Consider the following 20,607-nt stretch of genomic DNA (forward strand, 5'->3'; position numbering starts at 1 on the left):
GTGTGTCAGGAGTTACATGACATGGAGAAGGAAACAATCCCTTGGCAGGCAGGAGAGCTCTCCCCAAAAAAATCATCATTTAACTTCATTGTTTCACTTTGAGTCTTTGATGCTAGCCTCTGTCAGCACAAATGTCTCCACTCTTTCACCCCACTAGGAAGATCTCAAATCTTTACCACAGCTGAGATTGGCCATCTTGTGACTTCCTTAGAATACATTTGAAAAAAGAATGCCCCTCTCACTGGCCCCATTTGTCCACCCCCACACTCCAGGTGCCCCTTAAAGTTGGATTCTCCAAGTGTTGTTTCTGTTTACCTGTGATGACTGGTTTTCATTCCTCCAAAAACGACTTGCTCACTTGTAAAAGGCGGTAGAGCCAACTCAACTCTGAGCCTTTAAAGTCAGACCAGTGGGGAGTTGTGGTACTGTGAGTTAAGCTGCCACCTACAACTCTGCATCCCATATTGAAGTGCTGGGTTTGGGTCCTGGCTGCTCCACTTCCAATCCAGTTCCATGCTCAGGTGCCTGGGAAGGCAGCAGAAGATGGCCAAAGTAGCTGGGCCCCTGAAACCCATATAGAAGACCAGGATGGAGTTCTAGGCTCCTGGTTTCTGCCTGGCCCAAGCCTGGACATTCAATCATTTGGGGAGTGAACCAGAGGATGGGAGATCTCTGTTTTTGTTTCTTCCCCTCTCTCTGTCATTTTCTGAGCCCTCCGCTAGGACTTTAATAAGTCCCCTTCCTATAGATTTCCTCAATGAGCTTGCACAGCATTCCCTGTGGGTTTCTTATAGCAATGACTGACAATTTCCTCATTTCATCTATGCTAAAAAAAAAAGCTCTTTACAGTAAAGAGAAAACTTGTTTGTTTCTAGCCCTGGTGGTAGGTCTAGTATATGATTCATAAAAGCCACACAACCAATGCTCATTGATTTAATTGATTAGCTAATGAATAATTAACATATACATCAGCATATGCCAAATAAAGACAAGTGGCCTAGTATTTAAAGCAAGGCAAGGTAAATGCAAAATGCATTAGGAAGTAAAAGTTTTATACTAGGGGTTTTCAAAATGTTCATGGAAAATGCACTTTATGAAAAACTATGCATGGATTTGGAAAATCTTTGCACCAAAATAAATGTATAATTCCAAGTTTCCATAAAATTTTGGAAAAAATAATTTATTTTCATTTTATTTGAAAGGCAGAGCAAGAGAGAATCTTCCATCTGCTGGTACACTCTAAATGCCTGCAACAGCCATAGTTAGGTCATGCTAAAGCCAGGAACTCAGAATTCAATCTGGATCTCCCATGTAGATGGCAAGAAATCAAGTGCTTGCACCATCAGAGTGAGCATCAGCGGGAAACTGGGTTGAAAGTAGAGTAGCCAGGTCTCTAGCTAGATACTTCAATATGGGATGTGGGTATCCAAAGCAGGCACTTAACGGCATTGCCACATCCTTGCCCCTGCAAGAACTTTTTAAAGTAGCTTCAATATAACAGAAGTGTAAGAAAAGCAGCAGTGAAATCCACCAACCCATTTACTCAGTAAGTATTACATTTTACTATATGACAGGGAAATCATGGATCTAGGAATTAATTTCAGGAAGGTTAAAGATGTGGTCAAAGTTTTGAAGAACCTTAAATATGAATATAATTATAAAGGAATGAGCAGAGAGGATTATTTGGAGTGAAAATTAGAGAAAGTAGACTTTAGAAGCAGATTGATGTCAGATTCAACCTCGAATGCTTGGTTAAAGAGTTTGTACTTTCTTTTATAAGCAATGAGGAGTTAGTAGACAGGCAAGAGATTGGTTGCAGAGGGCAAGCCTGGAGACAGGAGACTTGGTAGGAGGCTGCTACAGAAATTCACAGGTGAGGGGATAGAAAAATCCACAGTTAAGCCACTAGAGAATCACTCCCTAGGAGTTTTCTCCTGTCCTAATTTAAATTGTGGATTCTCCTGTGAAGTTATCAGTCCTAAGTCACTTTCTAAGACAGGACTTGGGCAAGGGAAAGTGGAGTCCCAGGGCGTCATTTACTTCAGAGCTTCAGACCGTTTCATCTTCGGAGAGGGCTTCCTTCAAGGGACTAAGAGCATTGGTGGGTCCTGGGGGAGCTGCCTACAGTTTCCTCTTCTAGGCATCCTCTTCCAACCTCCACTAACCATGAATAACTTGGTTTGAAAAGACTAAAAGATTTGTAATAGAAAGAGTACCAAACCACTTACAATTGCATCTTTACTTCTGGTTGGAATTGGGTTAGAAATAGCTCCAACTATGAAATGCTGGCATCCCATGTGGGCACCATTTTGAGTCCCAGATGTTCCATTTCTGATCCAGCTCCCAGAGGAAGACGACCCAAGTACTTGGGCCTCTACCACCCAGATGGAGTTCCAGGATCCTGGATTCAGCCTGGCCCAGTCCCAGCCATTGTGCCCATTTGGGGAGTGAATCAGCAGATGGAGGATCTCTTCTCATCCCCCATAACTCTGCCTTTCAAATAAATAAATCCTTAAAAATAAACCTATAAACTTATAGAAACAGAAATATCCCCAAATATAATTTACATATTTTCTTATTCACTAATAAGATGAATAAAACATAGCTCTACTAAATTCTTAAGCTTTCTTCAAAACTTAAAAAAAAAATTGATCTCAATGAAACAGTTTGTTTATACCTGATTCAGCATTTTCCCAGGATATTGGGCATGTTTCAGTAATATTTTCAACACATTTTTAAATATACATATTTATGTATTGAGATACAGAAAGACAGACAGGAAGGAAGGGAGACACACACACTCACACACACACAAGCAGGCTGGTGGGGAGAGACAGAGAGAATTTCTCATCCATTTGTTTACTCCCCAAATACTCAGCAATGGCTGGGCTGTACCAGGGTCAAATCAGAGAGCTAGAACACAATCCACATAGCCTGCGTGATTGTCAGGAATCCAATTTCTTGAGCCCTAACTGTTACCTTCCATGATCTGTGTTGGCAGGAACCTGAAGTCAGGAGTCAGAGCTGAGAATAGAACCCAGGTATTCTGATGTGGGATACAAGTGTCCTAACCACTGGACAAAAAGTGCATTCCTCAATACATTTTAAATCTTTCCAGCTATTTTTCAAAAGGCTCTCCCATTTTGGGTCCAACAGCTAGCTGTCTATAATCAGTTTTCCTGTAGCATTCCCTTACTCCTATTTTCATTTTTGTGAAAACTCTATTTGCCATTTACCACCATAACTTTAGCCTTTCTTAATAACTAATGCCCTAGCTGATTTCCGGAGGTAAAGCTGTGTTTGTGTAAAAACTGCTATCAGAAAAACAATTCAAGCAGTTACAGAATTCAGTGTACATTTCACCTGATAACTACATAAATAGATGGAGGTGGGGTCATGTTTTAGGTTCTTGAATTGCTATAAACAAAACTTTGTTCTCTTATCTGGACTTAAACATTGAATACATACACACAAAAATGTATTCAGCAAATGTTTATTGAGTGCTGACTATGTGTTAGACACTGTGCTGTGTAAGACGCCAAATTGCACATTACTATGGCATTTGCTACTTGCTAACTCATGGTTTATTGATGACGTTAAGACTTACTTTTCCCAATGAATTAGAAGCTCTGAGAGCAACATGCTTTCTCCATGCCTATCCATCTATGCCTTTCTTGGACTTGTACTGGTTGGAATTGGGTTAGAAATAGCTCCAACTATAGACATTGACAATGGTAATTTATAATTTCCTTCCTTGGTGATATCTTTTGTTTTGAATTCCTCCAGTATGCTCATACATACATGTTTCATTCAGACTTTGACATGTGAATTCAAGTTGGTTATTTAAACTTGTAGGACTTTACCTTTCTTATCTCTAGGAGGGTATAATTACATCTGTTCTCAAATTTAGTGGTTTTTCTGAAGCTCAAATGAGAGAAAAGCATATGAATATGTTTTGTAAACTCTTGGGGACAACAAAAGTATACAGAGATATTGTAATTACTGTGAATTATGATGTTTTATTATTTTCAAAGTGCAAGATTTCACTCTTGACATTCAGGCCAAAGTTCTTCAGAGACAGGACTCCATACTTCCCAAGGCAAAGTTGTAACACAGGCAGTCCCTGCAATACAAGGGAGACAAGGGCGTATGGTTAAGGCCAGAGCATTGTTTCCATCGCATGCAGACATAGAAAATGGAGAATCTTGTGCACACAATGCTTCCAAAAACATGAGCATGAGGACCCCTACAAAGTTCATGGTAGGGCTGGCATTGTGGTGCAGCAGGTTGAGGCAATGCCTGTGACACCAGCATCCCATGTGAGTGCTAGTTTGAGTTCTGGCTGTTACACCTCCAATCCAGCTCCCTGCTGGTACACCTAGGAAAGCAGCCCAAGTGCTTAGGCTCCTGCCACCCTTGTTGGAGACCAGAATGGAGTTCCTGGCTCCTAGTTCCAGGCTTTGTCCTGGCCCAGACCTGGCCATTGCAGCCACTCTTGAAATGAGCCAGCAGTTGGAAGATCTCTCTCACTGTCTATCTCTCTGTAACTCTGCCTTTAAAGAAAAAAAAAATACCTCATTGTTTTAAAGTTCATGGGAAATTGAATTAAAAGATAAGTCTATTTTGGTACAAAAAATATTTTAAATCCATGCAGATTTTTTTTTCATATGCATTTTCCATGAATTTTTTTCAAGAGTCCTCACATATTAGGAGAGCAAACCAGATTATGTGAAATCTATCATTTGTGCTGCTCAGTATAGTAGCAATTAAATACATGTAACAACTGAACACATGGCATGGGTATAGTACTACTTGAGGAACTAATGTTTTAAATTAGAAAGGGATTAAATAATCTGTCCAGTCCTATCTTCAAGTAAAATGTTGTGTGGGTTTGGCCAGCGCCGCGGCTCACGAGGCTAATCCTCCACCTTGCGGCGCCAGCACTCCGGGTTCTAGTCCTGGTCGGGGTGCCGAATTCTGTCCCAGTTGCCCCTCTTCCAGGCCAGCTCTCTGCTGTGGCCAGGGAGTGCAGTGGAGGATGGCCCAAGTACTTGGGCCCTGCACCCCATGGGAGACCAAGATAAGTACCTGGCTCCTGCCATCGAACCAGCGCAGTGCGCCGGCCGCAGCGGCCATTGGAGGGTGAACCAACGGCAAAGGAAGACCTTTCTCTCTGTCTCTCTCTCTCACTGTCCACTCTGCCTGTCACAAAAAAAAAAAAAAAAAAGAGAAATGACATCTAAGGGTTATTATCAGGATTAAATAATTGAATAAATAGCAAGGAATAACAGTGCTAGATGTCCAGCAATGATAAGGTGTCAGCCGTATTTATGATCATCACTAACTAGCCATGAGAATGGTCGAAGACTCTTTAACTCTCTCTGTTCTAGTGTCTCCACTGCATAAGGATTTTGTGAGAATAAAAGGAGATGGCACTCAGGATTTGAAGTGCTTTTAAAAATGGACCCATGTGGCCGGCACTGCAGCTCAATAGGCTAATCCTCCACCTAGCGGCGCCGGCACCCCAGGTTCTAGTCCCGGTTCTGGGCGCCGGGGCGCCGGATTCTTTTCCGGTTGCCCCTCTTCCAGGCCAGCTCTCTGCTATGGCCAGGGAGTGCAGTGGAGGATGGCCCAAGTACTTGGGCCCTGCACCCCATGGGAGACCAGGAGAAGCACCTGGCTCCTGCCTTCGGATCAGTGCGGTGCGCCAGCCACAGCGCGCCAGCCGTGGTGGCCATTGGAGGGTGAACCAACGGCAAAGGAAGACCTTTCTCTCTGTCTCTCTCCCTCACTATCCACTCTGCCTGGCAAAAAAAAAAAAAAAATGGACCCATGTTAGTTTTTATTTTATAAGTCTTGAAATCATTTAAGTTCTAGGTTAGATCTAATCTCTCATCACGTACTCAACCAACACTTATAAGGAGCATAGTATGTGCCATGGACTGTTACTGGCTGCAGATTATAGCAGAGAGAAAAATAATGCCCACACCCGAAGGAGTTTACTTTTTGATCAGATTTTCTCTCCCCTCCCTCCTTCTTTTCTCTACAGTCAGGCTGCCTCAATCTGAATGCCAACTTCACTTCTGTAAGCCTCTGTTAGCTTAGCTATAAAGGGGGATGATAATAGGAGACTCTGAGAATTAAATAAAAATGGTCTGGAGCACTTAGCACAGTACCTGACACTCAGTAAGCAGTCAAACCATTGCAGCTTTTGTTGCTTTTTATTATTAGAGCGTAGAACAGCCACCTGCTTTCCTCGAGTAGGGGAGTTCACTCACCTTTGCTTTACAACTTCACCGAGCTATGTGTGCTGTGTGTGAAACAACCACTGAGGCCAGGGGGGATCCTGTTTCCTGATTTTCAGGCTTCTCTGGGAATTCGAACTCCTCTTCATCTTGAAATCCCCTAGAGGGAATCTTCAGAAGGGTCAAGCCCTGAGTTTCGGGGATTGCTTTTAAGTGAATGAGTTCTGATTTATTCTGCTTCAGAAAAGGACTCTAAAGAGAGGGGGGGCAGGCGGAGAAATGGGTAGAAACAGCCTGCACACGTGAAGGCGTGGGTGGGCTGCGGTTGTGATGGAGGAGAGGACACAGGGAAATGCGGCAGCAGCAGCTTCGCCTGGGCACCGTGTTCAGAGCAGACCCCTGCATTTCTTCAGAACGTTCCTAGGCTGCTGCTCAGCGATGTCATTCGGCATCTGAGAGGGCAATCTAGGCAGAGGATGCAGGTGGTTTTGCTGGATGCTTGGAATTGTCCTTCTCTTGCTGTGCGCTGCTTGATGACACAGCACCATCACTAACCATGAGGACCCTTCTTTCTCCACTCTTGGCTTAAAGATCTCATTCTGTGGTGTTTCCTCAAGACCCAACTTGAAATGTATTTTTGGCATCGTGTTTACACTGAATGTAAAAGAATTATGATCAGCAGAGGGCACATGCCCCTGAAAGATGGCTCCTGGTACCCTTGGAAGGGCTTGAAAGTATCCAACACTCGAAATCATACCAACTCAACAAGGCTGAGTCCTAGGAACAGCCAGGCTAACCGTGGGGCTAGGTAGCTGCCTGTCAGTGATGGTTCCAGATCTTAGAGGGGTTCCAGGCTGTCTACCCGCTGGCTCACCCCAGCCTGCAATGTCATCACTGCTTCCTCTTTGTTTTCTTTTAACTTTTATTTAATGAATATAAATTTCCAAAGTACAGCTTACGGATTACAATGGCTTCCCCCCCATAACGTCCCTCCAACCCGCAACCCTCCCCTTATCCACTCCCTCTCCCCTTCCATTCACATCAAGATTCATTTTCGTTTCTCTTTATGTACAGAAGATCAGTTTAGCATACATTAAGTAAAGATTTCAACAGTTTGCTCCCACACAGAAACATAAAGTGAAAAATACTGTTTGAGTACTAGTTATAGCATTAAATCTCAATGTACAGCACACTAAGGACAAAGATCCTACATGAGGAGTAAGTGCACAGTGACTCCTGTTGTTGACTTAACAAATTGACACTCTTGTTTATGGCATCAGTAATCTCCCTAGGCTCTTGTCATGAGCTGCCAAGGCTATGGAAGCCCCCTGAGTTCACTGACTCTGATCATATTTAGACAAGGTCATGGTCCAAGTGGAAGTTCTCTCCTCCCTTCAGAGAAAGGTACCTCCTTCTTTGATGACCCATTCTTTCCACTGGAATCTCACTTGTGGAGATCTTTCATTTAGGTTTTTTTTCCCCCCAGAGTGTCTTGGCTTTCCATGCCTGAAATACTCTCATGGGCATTTCAGCCAGATCCGCATGCCTTAAGGGCTGATTCTGAGGCCAGAGTGCTGTTAGGACATTTGCCATTCTATGGGTCTGCTGTGTATCTCACTTCCCATGTTGGATCATTCTCTCCCTTTTTTATTCTATCAGCTAGTATTTGCAGACACTATTCTTGTTTATGTGATCCCTTTGGTTCTTAGTCCTATCATTATGATCAATTGTGAACAGAAATTGATCACTGGGACTAGTGAGATGGCAATGGTACATGCCACCTCGATGGGATTGAATTCGAATCCCCTGGTATGTTTCTAACTCTACTGTTTGGGGCAAGTCAGCTTGAGCATGTCCCGAATTGCACATCTCTTCCCTCTCTTATTCCCACTCTTATATTTAACAGCGATCACTTTTCAGTTAAGTTTCAGCACTTAAGGAGAATTGTGTATTGATTACAGTATTCAACCAAAAGTATTAAGTAGAACAAACAAAAAAAATACTAAGAGGGATAACATATTAAGCTGCTCATCAACAGTCAGGGTGAGGGCTGATCAAGTCACCGTTTCTCATAGTGTTCATTTCACTTTAACAGATTTCCTTTTTGCTGCTCAGTTAGTTGTCACCTATTAAGGAGAACAAGTGGTATTTGTCCCTTTGGGATTGGCCTATTTCACTCAACATAATGTTTTCCAAATTCCTCTTTGGATCATGAAATTGAAGATCTCAGACAAGATGAGAACCCTGCCTGAGACTGGAAAGTCATGAACCCCCAATGGGTATTCACACCTTATAATTTACATATCAGAAATCCACAGGCAGGGAGACAGGTGAGAGCCAGGTGAAGGGGCACAGGAAAGCATGGAGTGCTGCCCAAACGTGTGGCTTCACAGCGGATGCACATCACGGAGTGCTGCTGGAGCACTATGAGTCCTTCATGGCGCAGTGGATGCCGGGGGCCAGGAAGGGAAGGTATGGAAAGAAGAAAGCCGAGGCCCTGGGAAGGAAAAGTTCATCTTTAATACCATCATCTTCACTGTTTTGGGAAGGGAGCAATGAACTGTCTTGTAACATAAAGAACTGGTCATGGTAACCCCATAATTCATGGAGTTTATTTTCTCTTTCTGAAAGTTGCAACTGTGAACTTTGGGGATTTGGCAGGGCTAGGTGAGAATGCTGCCAGCAGGAGGAAAGCTCTAGGACAACCCTGCATGGGCCATCATTTGTGCGGATTGCACAGCAACCTTGCCTTGTATGGAATTGGAACGGTGGAGCTCCTCGCATCTGATGAAGTCCTCCCTTGACGCCTGTTCAGTATCTCAGCCATGCACTCCATAAATGCCTATCAAAGCTGCTCCCCAAAGCATTGAAGCAGCAGTACTGACCCAAAGCCACACACTCTCTTGCCTGAAAGCTCTTGTCTTCCCAGTTCCTGAAGCTGGCCCTCTGAATGTCACACAGCATCCCCGCCCCTCCTGTTCCGATGATTCGGTTCACCAGCAATGAAACAAATGCAGCTCCTTTTAAACGTCAGCTCTACGCCCTCGGTAAAACAGTCTCAGAGACGTGAAATTGCTCAGCAGACACTTGTAGTTAAACAAAGCATTTCGCAAACCTCTGAAATCAGGATGCTATTTGTTTATCTGTTTTCATTATTCATGAAACGGCTTCAATCGGAAGGCGAATGCTCAGTTCCAACATGGCCGAGCTCACACCGCGTTGTAGCTGAAGATGTCACCCACGATAAACATGAACTGCTGTGACAATGGGAAGCGGAAGGTGAAGAATTGCCTCTCCGGGCAGGGCGGGGGCTGAATGCGTGAGAAAGGGAAAGATGCATTTGATTGTGTTTACAAGATTCATTCACAGCACAGCAGGCAGTATTCACACTATAATATTCACCCTAACACAGATAATTTGATTTTCAACCTGGTTATCATGCATTCAGACATAGCAATACACGAAAATATATGCTTTAGCAGTGCATTTTAAACAAGGTTGCACACTTTAAGTCGGAATATATTAGAGGTGAGTGTTGAAGTTAGCAATTGTAGAAGTCCTAAAAATCTCCATTCAGCACATGGCATGTGTTTTGAAATTACTCAAAAAAAACATACTATGTTCTAGCTGTTGCTGCACTCTCTCTGTGTTTGATTGATAGATATAAACAGATAACAGTGAAAATAATAAACTTGCTTGTCCATTAAATTTTTCATGGTTTAAGGAGTCTTTAACTTTCCTTCGAATCAATCCCAAAGTAAAATGGAAACAACCTCATTCACACATGTTGAAATTATAATTATTACTATTGTTTCTGAGCAAGAGACAATGGATTATCTGGCTCAGTCTCCTTGTGTGGTGAGCAAGGAAACTGAGCTGAGAGCCCCTTAAATGACTTTTTCAAGATCCCACAAATTAATCAGTGAAGAGCTGAGGTTAGACTCTGCATTGTCTCTGCTTTTCCCTCCTTTCTCCCATTGGAATTGAATTAAATAAAATACGGGAAATAGCCTATCTTTATCATCTAGTGCAAATCAGAGCTTTTTCTAGCACACATGGAGCACACGGGTAGCCCTACCAGGGCTCTGCCCATCCTAGCCTCCAGTCAGCTGGCCTGAGAGTCAGCCAACACGTGGGAAAGATTAATGCCCTGCAGAGACTGCTTCCCTCATCACCCTCATTCTTCCACCTCTCATGTTATTAGTCCATAAGGGATATTTCTTGGCAATGGGGAGGTTTTAATGGATAGCACTGGTCTTGGAAGACCTTGGTCTTTTAATGCTGTAGAGTGACCTTCCGAGCCTTGGTATGACTCCCGGAGAAATCCAAAGTTAAGGCTCAGTGGATTGAGTGGTCTTTTCATTGGTGATAAATTCCTTTGTCAAGTGTGGTGACTAAAGACTTTGATTTGAGTCCTGGGTCAAACCCTCAAACTTCACAAGCTGAAGACAATTGCTCCCTGATGCTAGTGGGACAAATAGGTACCTGGGATGCATCAGGAGAACAGCCAGCTTCAGGGGGTGGAGTGGAGGAGTTGGCAGATGGGAGGGGAGCACAGCTGATGCAGGGGGCTGTGCATGTGCCCTTGCTTTTCCATTCTGTGCCATGCCCATACTTCCTTCACGTCATAAATCATCAACTGATTTTGATCACAGAATTCTGAGCAGCTCCAAGTAGATAGGACTGGCAACTGTCCAAGCGCCAGGGTAGACTGTCTAGGAGGACTCTACCGAAGCTAGAGCCCCTCACCTCTTCTCCTCCAGGCCTGAATAAGACTTTTGGGAGAAAGTACATAGGCCACCTGAGAGTGGCCTGAAACAGGAATTTTTAAATGCTAAATACATGCATTTTACAATTGCCTTGTCATGAAGTATTCAGAAATGAATTTGTTTCTAAAAGTCTAAGAAGAAGATGGATATAATTCGTAACTGATTTCAAGCCACAACTGTGAGATTGCAGCAGCCTCAGATGCAGCCTGGTTTGCCGGCTCTTGACCCAGTCCGATTCATTTCCTGCCTCCAGCCTGCTAGCCATGCGACCTCTGGAAAGTTGCTTCACCTCTCTGCACATCAGATTCTTTAGCAGTAAAACAGTCATATCTCCCTTTTAGGATTGTGAGGATTAAATTAGTATAAAATACTTAGAACCGTGCCTGGCATGTATTAAGTGCACAGTAAAATGTTCAGTTCCATTTGTGATTCTGCCCTGATGGAAGACCAGACACAAATATGCCGATGATTTCTTCTTTATTTTAAATTATTCATAAATAGCACTGAAAAACCAGGTGCTGGTATTTCCTATGGACCCACCCTCTGGAATAACCTGAGATACTCTAGAATTGCACCCACTTCTCAGAATAGGGGCCTGTGCATTAAGATAGATTATGCTACGCACCTTGCTCCCCATGATGGATTGTGTTTAATGATCACTTTTTTTACAAGAGTGGTGAAGATGAAGTTAATAGAGCAAACTCAATATCATTTAGCCAAACAGAAAAGTGCAAATCACATACACACAGGCACACACACACATGCACACAGATACACCCAAATGCAAAGGCAAAAACTTTCCCTCTTTTCTCCTCCCTCAGACGTAAGCTACATTTTACCAGACAAAGGAAAAAACTAAAGTGATGGTTTCCATGACTGCTTCCAACAGAATGCACTCATTTTTCTAGAATCAGAGTGCTGGCTTAGCCAAGCCACTGTCTGCTCCCAGAAAAGGATCCTCAGCCCTAGTGCTCAGGAGCCCAGCAGCGGTTCCACACTCAGTGCGGTGCGGCTTGTGTTGTGCTTTTGCAGCCTCCTTCCCTCCCCCCAGCCTGGGAAGATCTTGGCAGGCCCCAGGTGGGGCCTGCACCTCCCCACTGATGTGGAAATCATTGGGCTCCGCGGTGGTTTAAGTGTGTTGTTGATGCTTTCATCAAAGCATCACACTCCCACCTCATGCTAAGTAAAGCAGCTGGTGAATGTTATGTCATGTGCTGTAGATGGATTGGTGGTGGCAGGCCCAGAGCTCACCACATCCACTTAAACAGGTGTTTGACTCTGCATTTTCCAGGTGGCCAGAAGGAACCTGATTATTCCATGAGAGTAGAAGCCATGTGGGAGAGGAACAGCTCCCTAGCATTGGCAAGAGCGAGTAGCCAGCCACTTGGCTGTCATCCATCTGTTCACCAGACATGGTCTTAAAGCCAAAATGTTTCCTTTTGGGGCTTCATACTTACTTTGAATTTTAATGAACAACAAAGGGACCCCACTCCCAGCTCATCGTCTTTTGCTGAGAACAATCTTCTGGTCTGAGGAGTTAACTAGACCACCAAACCAGTGGCCACTGGAGCTTGCAGTCAGAGTATCTCTGCTGCAACAGCCCAGCTTCCAGGTGCAGCAGGAGAAGCTGAAGTTGCAGTACCGTGCTGCATTGCTCCTCAGCCATGCATCCATCTTGACAGGCCGAGGATTCTTTCCGGTCCCTGGAAAGGACAGATGTCATCAACAGCTACCCAGGAAATCATAAACAAAGACAAAAACGAACCGAAGAGCTGCTGCTTGGTTCCTTGGAAGGCAGAAACCAAGAATGCCTCAAGGCAGCTTATTTGACAAGAAGATCCACAAGTGAGGCTCCAGCACTGTCCAGAGCAAAGGAGACAGACACCCTCTGCCTATCTGAGGTTTTCACCAAATGCACTCCAGGGACTGCTTAGTGTACAGTGCTATTTAATAAAGACGAACCTGAGAAACCCAAAAGTCTTTAACTGGAAAACAGCACAATGATAAGAGAAAAATAAAACACACCAATGTGGAGATTAATTAAAACCAAAAGAATCCCTGGGAAGGATGTCCCAAGAGAGCACCAAAGAGAAAATGCAGTGCAGCCTGGAGCTGACCAATCCCGGGGTCCCCTGCCAATGAACTGAGCACTCTAAAAAGACCCTTGAGGGGGCTGGTGGAACCATTTCCCTCAAGTCCTCTCCAAGAGCCTGGAGTGAACTGAGTAAATCACTCCCTTACAAATGGGAGAATGGGGTGAGAAGGGGCCCCTTCGTGGGGTCACCTGCTGCAGAGCTGGCACTGTGGGGTGCCTACTCCTTTCCTTGGCTCCTGTGGACCCAGCAGACAGCAGGGGCCAGGAAGGCAGCTGTCAGCTTTCACATGGCACTCGCTCCTGGCAAGGGAGCAAGTCCTGCGGCAGCCAAACCCTTGTCATGATCCCATCAGCCCCACAATGGTGAAACCTCCGCTGACTGGTGGCGGGTCACAGGAGTGTGGGACTTGTCTGTCTCCCACGTCTGACTCCCCGAGTCGTATGGCCTCTCCGCCAGGAAACCTGAGGAAACTTGTAGATGGAATTTCTCAAGCAAATTCCCTCTGTGTGAGAAACATCCCAACGATTATGAACTGATGTCTTTCCATTATTATTTACCTATTATTCATTATTCATATTCTATTAATTCAAAAAAAACCAAAGAATAATAAAGGCATGTACACACATATTCAGGTGAGTCTGCTTAAAACATGGTTTCTCAGTCTCAGCACTACTGAAAATTTGGAGCCACATAGCTCTGTCACAGGAGGAGGGCTGTGCATTTTAAGATGTTTAGCAACACCCGTGGCTTCTACCTGCTAGATGCCTGGGAATCTCCTATCCCGGTTATAACGATCAAAATGTCTCCAGACATTGTCAAATGTTCCTGAGGCAGGAGCGAGGGAAGCAACACAAAATTGCCCCTGATTGAGAATTACTAGATTAAAATAAAGATATATGATATATATATATATATATATGTATGCATGCATGTGTGTGTGTATGTATAATAAAAATTACAGAGAGCATTAAGGAATCACATTTCTTAAAAGCTGAGCATTAAATTAATTCTGAGCAAGTTCCGAATGAAGGAAGTCAGGCCGGGAGCATTGCTGTAATAGTCCTGGTATTGTGGGAATTTATTGCTTGCTTCCTGGGTGCCCAGCCCTGTGCCCAGGTTTAACACAGTTGTATGAATGAACTCATTTGGTCCTTATTATTATCACTATTTTATGGTGAGAAAAGTGAGGCTTACAGAGGTTAACTAACTCTGCTAAAGATGTTTAACTAAAAAGCGAGGCAGCCAGGATACAACCAGTTGGTTGAGTCAGCTGATGGAACTTCAGTGCCCAGTAGGACAGCCGTGAGCCACAGGTAGCCTTGAGTACTTGGACTGTGATGAGTCTGAACTGAGTTGTTCTGTAAGTATAAAATACACTCCAGGTTTCCAGACTGTTCAGGAAAAAAAAAAAAAAAAACATAAAAATCTTCATTAACAATATTTTAGGTTGTGTATGTATTAAAATAATATTTGGGGTATATCGGATTAAATAGACTATCTGTTTCAAATTAACTTTACCTATTTTCATTTTAACATGGCTACTAGAAAGTTCAAAAATGCATATGTGGTTTGCATTAAATTCTGTTCAATGGGGCTGTGCTACATGACACTGTCTCCCCTTGCCTAGCTTCTAAGAAAGGCTGAGAAGGAAAATGATAGTTGTGGGCCAGAAAAAAGATACTGGTAGCAAGTGAACCAGTACTGTCACCTTCTGTTATCAAAGTGAAAATCAGTACAAGTAAAATCAGAGAAGTATTTTTGAAAATTAAATTATCTATAAAGTTGATAAAGGGGCGAATGTGTACAAAATGGGGTTTCAAAGCATTTATATTCAAATTCACATATTAGCCCAATTATGCTCTTCGCTGGCATCAAGTCGTGCTTATTGGTCCCAGACTTTAGCTGCAGATGGACCTGCTGTTGTGCAGGCTTCCACATGCCATCATTTTCTCCTTCTCAGTCTTTCCTCTAGCCTTCCTCACTATCCACACCTTGTCTCCGTGCATTCCAGCTAGTCCAGGCAAAGGATAACGGCCAGTCATCTTGCAGGTCCTGTCACTGGCCTTTCATGAAAGCCCCACTTGGATTTTCCAAACCTCATGCAGACTTGTCATCCAGAATGCCTCTTGAGCATCCAGAATGCTTTCCTGCTGCTTGTCCAACCCACAAGTTCCCTGGTGCCTCCTCCCTTGTCTGGAGATACCAACTTCCATCAAATTCCTTCTTCCTCTCCAAGGTCAAGCTCACTAGGCCCCACGCTGTTGGACTGCGTAGATGTAACCCTATTTCTTCACCTCTTGCCAGTGTTCTCATGAATCTGCAAAGTGGGCTTGATGCTGTCACCCACCCCATAGAGTTGTGAGCATTAATACTAGGGCTATGTACAACCCTTGAGATCCTGCCTGGAATGTGCTCAGGGCTTCATACACTCTAGCCACCAGCAATTTCAGTTGTCTGTGGATTGAAAAAGGAGCCAAGTCATATGCATGAAGACATTCCTGTTCCCGTTCGACCCACGCTGTGTGCTTCCTTTCATTCCACCACTGACGGGCTCCACGGCTGACAGAGGCACGGTGGCAGAGAGCAGACAGCAGGGCCAGGAACTTAGCAGCAAGCAGGCAGAGGGCACAGCAGCAAAAGGAAAGCTGCCCCTGCTACCCAGTGCTTTGAGCTGATGAACCTCTCTGATCATGGCACAGTTTAAAATGACTGGATTCAGGGCCAAAGCCAAGGGATTTGTTTCAGATTGGTAAACCCCCAGAAGCGGAAGTTTCTAAAGCAGACTGTAGGCGACCACACCCAGAAGATGCAGGCAAACAGGCTGCATAGGACTTTGTTTGAAAGGCCTTGGGGGCATTGTGCACTCTCCCAGCTCAGGGCTGTCATGTAGGACCGAACAAAAGCAGGCAGCAGACTGGAAACAGGAGAATGGCAAGCCACCCCCAACCTCCCCCAATCCTCCCCACCCCGCCTCCGGTCAATAATTGGAGATGGATGAAGGTACCCGCTGAATAACCTCACTTTGCAACTTTTATGCGAAGGTTTGACAAATGATGCCAGCAAAAGGTACAAGAAAGTGATTAAAACCAGCCCTTGCGAAGGCAGAAATGACTATCCTGGGGCTAGAGTCCTCCCCCCAATCCTACCTCTGCACCCCTGCCACTGCTTTGAGCTTTCCAGAGTTTTCCAGAGTTTTAATATATGTTTTTTTTTTTATCCAGGCACGTTCTGTTATACCCTTTCCTGATACGTGAGCTTGTTCCTTGGGACCATTTTAGCTAGTGGACTCTGTTGTTGGACTCAGAATAAAAGAATTTATTCAACGTGCCAAAAAGCTCATCAGCTTGCTGTCAAGGCAGGAATTTTCGGTATGTATTTAGCAATAAGAACTTTCCCCGAAATCATTACAAAGAACCTTTCCTATTGATGGGAATCACTTGGGGCTCCTATTAGAAACAGATTCACAGGCCGCCAAGAGACTCACTGAATCCGGACTTCTCCAGCAGAGGGTAAAACCCAGAGAGCCCAGGAGAATCTTATCATCAGAGGCACCCAGGGAACTGCTGAGCCTTCTCCTGCCACCTCCCTGGCAGGTATTTGCTGCACAGGGTGGTGAAAGTCCCTGTGCATCCTTGGATTGTTATGCTCTGCCCTTAAGTAGGCTGAGTACTTCAGCCAACTATGATTCAGGTGGTCACCCAGTAATGGGACCAACCCCTGCAAAAGCAAAATCACAGCTCTCCAGAAACTCCCACATGCAGATGTCACATGCTCACTTAACCGGGCCAGATCAGAGCATCTGTAGCCCCACAGGGCTCTGTCCCCACAGAGTCCCACATGTGGTAAGAAAGGTCAGAGGGCACTGAAGGTGGTAAGGAAATGAATTATGCCCTGAAATGGCAGTCCTCAACTCAGTCTTCCCGTCCATTGCATGACTCAGATCTATTGGGAAATGGCACTCTGCCCTCCTGCTGCTAAGATGACAGTCGCTGGTTCCCTCCACCGCACTCACTGTCAGGAGAGCTACTCACCCAAGCCCCATTTCTGAGCATGTCCCAACCAGCTTCCTGGAGAAAGAAACGGCTCAGATACTGCATGTGAGCACCTTCAGAAAATGCGCTTCGGAATCCAGGCCTAAAATAACAAATGATTTGACTCCAAATCATTTGGAATGTGTGGGTTGTCAGAAAGCTGGTCCTCTGCTCCCCTTTGCCCTTGGTGAAAGGAAGTATAGATGACCCTTAGTGAGCCCTTGAAAATCCTCACTGAACCATGAGACCTCTTTGGGCACCAGGTTTACTACTCTCGGCATACCCTGTGTCAGTGATTCTAATATAAACCATAGCTAAGTTTTGAGTGAAGTTTGTTGGTATCAGGCCTTAAGAAGTAAATAACAAAGTGATTCCTATGAGCTCTATCATCCCTGTCCCCAACCATTCGCATATGCTTTACAGATGTTGTTGTACACATAATATATTTCAATACATGCTCCATAATCCACGTGGAGAGAGGCAGGAGGAGTAAGTCGGCTTTCTCTGAGGGTGGTGTGTGGGGAATGATGGCACCATTAAGGCATTAAGACCAAGGACCTACGCAGTGGGGTTCACTGCAGCCCCACACAACTGCTAATTTGTGTACCACCGTGCATAAGAGCATGGAGAACAGTAGAAAGGTAATATTTCTGAACCTTACAAAGCAGGCCAAACCCATGTAAAATAATAGCTGTCATTAATGCAATCACTTCGGAAATGCTAGGGCAGATAGTTGCACTAGTGTGGGAGGGGCAGGCTGGGCAACAGCAATATGAGGATCCTGAGCCTGCTGTTCGCACAAAGGGACAGCCACAAGATGCGTCAGAATGAGGGCCGCAAATGATCAGCCAAAGAAATCCAAAGCTCTAAGGTAAAAGAATGAGCTTGGTGTTACCTGTCTGGTTTATGACCTTTTCCCTTTCCTTTTCCTTTTTTTTTTTTTAACTGTCCTTCAAGGGGGCTGAAAAGCAATTTTCATGCCATGGCTCTAAATATCAGTTTATCCCTCTGACAGGGTTCTGAGCATGCCCAGTAGGAATGATTTAACACTGCACTGATGACTTGCAACAGAAGAACGTCATGTGAAAAGGTAGTCTGCCACAGCTAATGGGCTCTTGTTTCAAAGGGATGCAGTGTGTACATTACCAGTGTATGGAGAAGGTGCAGAAAGGCCCAGCCAGCCATTAGGAATGGAGTGTTGTTGATGATGAAAAGGCACTTTGCCGGAGAGGGAATGGTGGGAGAGAGAAGGCTTATCTGTCTTTTTGATTAGAAATGCATGCTTCCTTTCATCATCTGAGCTGAAAAATTGGCTTCTGCTCTTGGTTTATGAAACCATTTTTCTTTTTCCTTTCTTCCCAGGTTTGCAAACTGCTTAATAAATTAGTTACTGTGAGGTACATGGGTGCCACAATAACCTTAGAGGCTTTTCCCAAATGCATCCTTAATATTTTATAAGTATTTAAATAGATTTATTCAATTTGAGCTGGCTGATTTATTAAAGCTAGCATTCCGGCATGAAAAGGGGGTTCTATGCAGATTAAAACTGATCAAAAGAAAAAGTTAAGAGGTGTTCCTGGTTCATAGGAAGAGTTTCAGGAGTTAGAACAAACTTTGGGATACAGTTGAGCCAACGGGACATGGAGACGAGAGAAGTACAGAAGCCTTAAAGGGAGCTCTAGGTCTAGGGTCACACGAGAGTTCTCATGGCTCATTCATTTCTTTGACCTACATGATAAAGCATGTTGGGAATTGTGCTAGATTCCAGTGCCTTTCTGTCATTCTGTTTGGAACAGCCTTGGAAGATTATAGAACCAAAACTTAAGTATCTGCTTTCAATTCAGGGAACACAAAACCAAAAGTCAGGTCATGTTATATCAATTTTTACTGTGAATTGGAAATAAAGGCATGATCTCACAGTTTGACAGTAAAGGCCAAGACTTGAGACTCTAAAGAGTCATTGTTACCTCCAGTGAAAGTGAGAAGTCTACAAGGAGCTCCTAGGAGGTGACTCCTGTATCGGCAGTCCTGGAGACGTTCATGGACTTTGGGAGCTCTTTGGATCCTATGCTGGAGTTGCCATGCTTCCAAAGACTACCCCAAACCCCTACCTGTTCAGGCAGGGCTTCAGAAAACCAGATTCCAGGGGCACCAGACACTAAGATACAATCTCTCATCATGTGTGCAAGCATCTGTGAAAAGCAAAATTCTGTTCCACTGGATAAAAAAGTGGAATAGGAGAGAGTTTTAAATATGTTTTTATTTATTTTCATTATATTTGAAAGTCAGAGAAACAAGGAGGGAATGAGAGTGTCACAGAGAGATTTTCTAATTACTGGCTCACTCCCCACATACGCTACACAGCCAGGGCTAGGTCAGGATGAAGTCAGGAGCCCAGAACTCCATTCAGGTCTTCCATGTTGGTGGCAGGGACCCAAGCATTTTAATCAGCATCTGCAGCCTCCCAGAGGATGAACACTAGCAGGAAGCTGGATCAGAAGTGGAGGAGCTGGGACTCAAACCACACATTACCATATGGGATGCAGATATCCCAAACAGTAACTTAAGCTGCTGCAGCAAACTCCACTTCAACTCAGAGATTTATATCAGATCAGGAAAGCTTCAGAGAAAATAGTCAGAATTAAAGAGAACATAACTCATCTTTTCAAAACACTTTTTTTCTTACTTATTGGATTTTTACATGCATAACACATGTCACGCATTAAATCTAAATAGACATCCAGTCCTAAAGGGAATGAAATATGTTAGAAAGTACACAATGATCAATGTCATGCAGTGTAATAGATAATGCCCTAGCAATACTTTAGAGAGTATATGAACAATTAAGGTAATTATCCATACAGAAACTATTTTATAGAAATGTACCACAAAATAAAAGAAATCACATTAGGGTCTAAATGACCAGAAGGCATCAACTACCTGGGCAGTCTTCCCAAGGCCTTCTTTCTTCTTTTCTCCCTTACTATCTGTTTGACTAAGAGAGCTGAAAATTATACCATTTGTGTTAGAATCAAATGCAAATGGAATAATTGTCCCTCCTCTAATCAAAACACATTTGTGGATTGAAATACCACATGGGGCAATTTTCAGTTAATCATGGATGTTAATAAATATGACTCTAAGCTCATAAACAAACATTACTTTGGCTAATATAATATAGGAAATTATTGTGGAGCTTGATCAGACATGTAACAAAACCTGAACTGTGCAGAAAGTCAGCAAATTAACTATCTGAAAATAGAGATGAGCATCAGCAGTAATGAAAGATTAGATTTAGCTAAAATGCTTAGACAAATCACGCATTAGCATGAGGAAATATTTAAAGCTGGCTTTGCTGAAAATGGAAAATATTAAGTATCCTGAGAGTATTAGAGTCTTTAAAGAGCAAAAACCAGGCGCTTAGTGAATAGAGATTAAACAAAAACTAGAAAATCACGTTCACTAA

At 43.8% G+C, this 20,607-nt stretch overlaps 1 pseudogene; it reads left to right on the forward strand.

The window, feature by feature from the left end:
- Positions 1–20,607, forward strand: part of LOC100345315 (centriolar and ciliogenesis-associated protein HYLS1-like) — a 141,254-nt pseudogene that overhangs the window by 94,540 nt on the left and 26,107 nt on the right.

The sequence above is a fragment of the Oryctolagus cuniculus genome, chromosome 2 (genome assembly GCF_964237555.1).
Source record: "Oryctolagus cuniculus chromosome 2, mOryCun1.1, whole genome shotgun sequence".
Taxonomy (NCBI): domain Eukaryota; kingdom Metazoa; phylum Chordata; class Mammalia; order Lagomorpha; family Leporidae; genus Oryctolagus; species Oryctolagus cuniculus.